Source organism: Theropithecus gelada, chromosome 1 (assembly GCF_003255815.1).
Source record: "Theropithecus gelada isolate Dixy chromosome 1, Tgel_1.0, whole genome shotgun sequence".
In the NCBI taxonomy this organism is placed as follows: Eukaryota; Metazoa; Chordata; class Mammalia; order Primates; family Cercopithecidae; genus Theropithecus; species Theropithecus gelada.
The window spans coordinates 109,689,168-109,694,503 of record NC_037668.1 but is presented as its reverse complement, the minus strand read 5'-3'; positions in this window follow the sequence as shown (position 1 = coordinate 109,694,503).

Genomic DNA, 5,336 nt, shown 5'->3' with positions numbered 1-5,336 from the left:
CAGATCATCACAGTGAATATTATGGTTATCGTAAAATATAGAAGGTATAGAGGATTTAGATTAAGAGTACTTGAAATTTCTTCAAAATAAAAATCCTTATCATAAGCTTGTTTTCTTATGATCTATTTTTTTTGTAAGTTAAATGTAAAAAAATTGGTCAATTAACAATTCTGCCTAAGAAAATCAAATAACAGTCTTAAGACATATATATGGTATTCCATCCATTTCAACATAGCCATTGTGATTTGAAGATAAATGTTAGGTCACCTAGTCTACTATCCTCCATTGGCAACTTCTAAAAGCTGGTTTTCATGAGCATGAAACTTTGCATCTTTTTATTTATGGGCTTCAAAAAACCCTTAAACTCCTAAGTGTCATCTTTTTAAACTAGTTTACGATTTGCACAGCTGTTATTTCAGTTTGTTGTTTTATTGCTTTTGTAAAGAGCTCTGAGATTTTTATGAAGGTGCTAGGCTTATAGTGTATGTTTAATCATCATTTCACTAATCATTATATTTGTCATTTAAAACAGCACCTCTGTAAGGCTGTGCTGGCATTAAATAATATACATAGGCAATTAACAGTAAATATTAATAATGATATTGGTAAACTCTAAGACATAAAGGAAGAACAATAGAGTTTAAAAAACATGTAGTTCTCTCAAGCTTTTCTCTGACAAGTATAATTTCAAATATATTTATTGTTGAGATATCTAGCTGATGTATTTCCTACAGCTGGAATACCTAGAGATTTTACAGCAATACATCAACTAGTGCGCTAGGGGTGGATCTCACATTGTACTCTCTTAACAATAGTTGGCAGCAGGTAACATTCCTTTCTTCTGTATCTACTCTGACCTGCTCCAAGGTCAAGATAATGAATATGTGATTCACTACTCACTTCCCTTTGAAAATATATAGATTTCTCACAGTTATCTACCTGTCCCTTGACTGTGTTAATAGCAATAAGTAGGTTACAGAGAAAAGAAAAAGGGACAGGGACTAGTGATACTCTAGTCTCTGTGGATAGGGTGAACACTGGAACAATGTTTGGATAGTGTAATGGTTCAAGTGCCTTGAACAGATTGTCTTGGTTCATATTATCAACTCTATAGCTGAGTCTCTCTCTTTTTCTGATGTATCTCAAGTGCTTAGCACAGTGCCAGGAGCACAGGAGTTGATCAATCCATAATCTTTAAAGGGTAAATTAATGAATTAACAAACCGCAAAGTGCATTGCCACTCTTCTTTGGGAAAAATTTGTTAGTTGCTTAGTCAACAGTTATAAATGGTACTGAACACTGTCTAACAAAATTAAAAAAAAAGAAAAAACAAAAAACGCACAGGCCATGTTGCATCAGGCTGAAGCAAAGCATTATCAAGATGTAGAGAGCAGCAAGCACATACATACATCTGTGAAATACGGAAGTAACTGCAATTACCAAAAAAAAAAAAAAAATGCAAAGCATAAAGCAGTTCAAACTGAATATATAATAAGCATGATATATATGCTGTAACAAAAAAAGATGATAGAACATTTGAAATCTTAGGGAGTCTCTAGAGGAAGTGCAAAGTCATGGCATTTATTCTGAAAAGTTCTTGAAGGAAGTAAGTTTTGAATCAGATTTTGAAGAAGGTGAGAATTCTCATTTGGTATAGATAAGTACAAAATTGATATATTAGAAAGCCAGTGTAGGAATTTAAAAAGCCTAATGGAATTAAGGGAAAAAAAGTAGGTGGGAAAAAATTTTTAATGAACTCATACTTAGAAACACTTAAACAGGAAAACCTAACATAGTATAGGCACAAATGTTCAAAGAATGTGTTAAACATAGTACACTGGTTCATTTCTGTAAATAATATCCTTGGACCCTAGCAGGAGGGAGGCTAGCTCAGATAATAGCTTCCTGATGTCAAATTATTGTGCTTGCCTACACAGCCTAGTTAATAATCTTTCAAAATGTAACCACCTATGAGTGAGATGTTAAGGAAGTAATAAATAAACTATTTTACTGCACCTCAGAGAAATATATTCATAATTTTACCATACCTGAATCATGGGAGGGTAATTGTGATACCTTAGACATGGCCTCCTATAAAATTACAGGTTTTGTCTGTGTATATTAGCTAAAGTAGATAATCAGGTTGATCAATAATGTTAAGTAAAGAATAAAACAACAAAAAACTTCTTCCTCAATTATCTGAATTATTAAGGTAAGAGTGAATTTTATAACAAGTATATTTTCTGGATCAGTGGTTCTCAATTTGTTTGAAGCACTGAGGACTATTTTTTTTTGCTTTTTGAGGCGCAGTATCACTCTGCTGCCCAGGCTGGAGTGCAGTGCACAATCTCGGTTCATGCAGCTTCTGCCTCCCAGATTCAAGCGATTCTCGTGCCTCAGCCTCCCAAGTAGCTGGGATTACAGGCATGCACCACCACACCCGGCTAAGTTTTGTAATTTAGTGGAGATGGGGTTTCACCATGTTGGCTAGGCTGGTTGTGAACTCCTCACCTCAAGTGATCCACTCGCTTCGGCCTCCCTGGAGTTTACAGGCATAAGCCACTATGCCCGGCCCTGCACTAAGCACTATCTGTTGACTGAATAAATAGCATGTTTTACACTTATTTCTTTGAATAAGTGTTACTATAATTAGTAAATTTAAAATTTATTTACAAAGATTTCTAACCTCAAATATAGGACAAGTGGCCACCTCTAAAGGAATGGGAGCAGTTCTCAGAGAAAATGGGTAAAAGGGGTCAAGGCAATATGTAAAACATTGAAAATGGTATTTGTTACAATATACCTGGTGATGGCCAATGTATATGCATTTAATAAAAGTGGAATTCTTCAAGGGTGTTTTCTGGTCTAATACAGGTTTTCTAACTGGAAGAAGTTAGGGACCACCGAGCTAGACAATTGCTTAGATCTGTGCTGACAGTTGTGACTTCCTAGGATCGCTGGATTAAAGAGCATCTTAGCAGCTTTGACATCTTTGGCTGTCTTAGTGATTGATGCTCATCACGGTGGTCTGAACCATGATGAAACTATCTCCATCAGTCATTAAGGAAGGCTGTCATGTCATGCATATTGCCACAATTTGAGGATACATCTGAATAGGAGAAGTAATGAAACTGCAACTTGACCAATCCTGTAAATTTAGCCATATATCATATATTGCAAGACCCGGAGTATATGGCCAGAATGATAGATACTAATGATGGAGATGGCTTGATTTAAATAGTTTATTGTTCGTAGGTGTAACTTAAACGTAATTTATTTTCTCTTTCCTCAAAATCACCCTGGTTAGAACTGGAAAGATTAACTGTCAGAAATTAGTTAAATGAGAAAGAGAAAATGATTTAATTCTTTCCATAATAGACTTGAATTGCAACAGAATTGAAGGGGGGAAAATATAAAATTATGAAATGCAAAGAAAATGAAAAAGATGGAAAAAATGTGTACATCATCAAATCACTAGTTTAGATGAATCATTTTGCTTAGTATAGAGAGCACAGTTGGTAATGGATTATCTCAAAAATGCTTGAAATGTGGCATTGCAAGAGGTAGTTCTGTTCATTTATGTAATTTTTGCAAAGTCAGGTAATTTTGAGAAAAACAGTACTGCAAGAAAGTACTAAAATTGCAAGATATAGCAGCTCAGTTAAAAATAACTAGAAATAAGAACCTATACTTAGTAGAACAAAAAATAAACTTAAAAAATTGTTTTTGTGGAATCAAAGATCTCTGACATGGACAAATGGTAAAACACTTAAGTTAAAAAATAAATACAGTGAAGCTTAGCAATGGAATTAAAACTAGATTTGTAGAAACTGCTGATTATCATAAATGATTTTTAAATGATGGCTGGAAGATTATTTAAATTGTATACTCAAGTTAGATTAATGAATTATTATGTAATAGGAGCCACTTTCTACCTATAGTTGTATCCTAGCATCTAACAAGTGCAGGCACATTGTGACATATGCCTTTTAGGATGTTTATCAGATCTCACCCCTCTTCTTTAACTAGTCCCATATCAGTAGGGCATCCTTGCTCCCATATTTGAAGTAGGGGATCCTTCCCTAGGGTCATAGCAGATTGGGCTGGAGAAGGAGGACAGTTACCTCCCCAAGAGAAGTGAATCTAATTCTCTTATTTGGAACTGGAGCACAGTTAGTTAAGTGCTTGAATAGGAAAGGGATCTAAAGCCAGTGCAGAGCCATGTTTGGACATGGGCAGGCACTGCAACAGAGAGAGAGGAGAAAAAGAGAGACAGAGAGAGATTGAGTAGGGGCAAGAGCAAGAGAAGAAAAGCAGATGCTCGGTGAGAGGAGACAGCCCCCATGAGATGTTCGTGTTCTAGGTCCTAGTTATAGTTCCACATGAGATTTGATTGGAGCTCCCAATGTTGGTTTATTTGAATTTTCTCTGTAGTTTTTATAATAAACTTCGATTGTGCTTATGTGTTAGACTACGAGTTACATTTAGGACATGAAGAAAAAAAGTTCTTCAGAGAATAGGGAGAGCTAAATATTAGGTAGAGTCATCACAGTTCTCTAGGTTTCTCTGGTGATTTATTAAAACACAAATACCTGCATTTAAAGGCTTTTTATATGTTAATATGTTATGAGATAAAGTAGGCTTAGTGACTTCTCTAGTCATATGATTTCTTAGTGGACTGAAATATGATTCCCAAACACATAATCCTGCTGGATTTTGCTTAGTCAAAATTTTAAGATTTTGAGATATTCAGCCAAAATCAGGCTACAAGTTTCTTACCCTGTAGAACTTGTTTTTGCCTAAGTAAGCATGATTGGACACAATTTGTACTTCTGGACAAAGTAAATAAGTTAAAACAAAAGCTGAAATGAGATACCATCTTCTGTCTACAAAACTGAAAAGAAAGTCCGGGCGTGGTGACTCAAGCCTGTAATCCCAGCACTTTGGGAGTCCGAGACGGGCGGATCACGAGGTCAGGAGATCGAGACCATCCTAGCTGACACGGTGAAACCCCGTCTCTACTAAAAAATACAAAAAACTAGCCGGGCGAGGTGGCGGGCGCCTGTAGTCCCAGCTACTGGGGAGGCTGAGGCAGGAGAATGGCGTGGACCCGGGAGGCGGAGCTTGCAGTGAGCTGAGATCCGGCCACTGCACTCCAGCCTGGGCGACAGAGCAAGACTCCGTCTCAAAAAGAAAAAAAAAAGGCCGGGCGCGGTGGCTCAAGCCTGTAATCCCAGCACTTTGGGAGGCCGAGACGGGCGGATCACGAGGTCACAAGATCGAGACCATCCTGGCTAACACGGTGAAACCCCGTCTCTATTAAAAAATACAAAAAA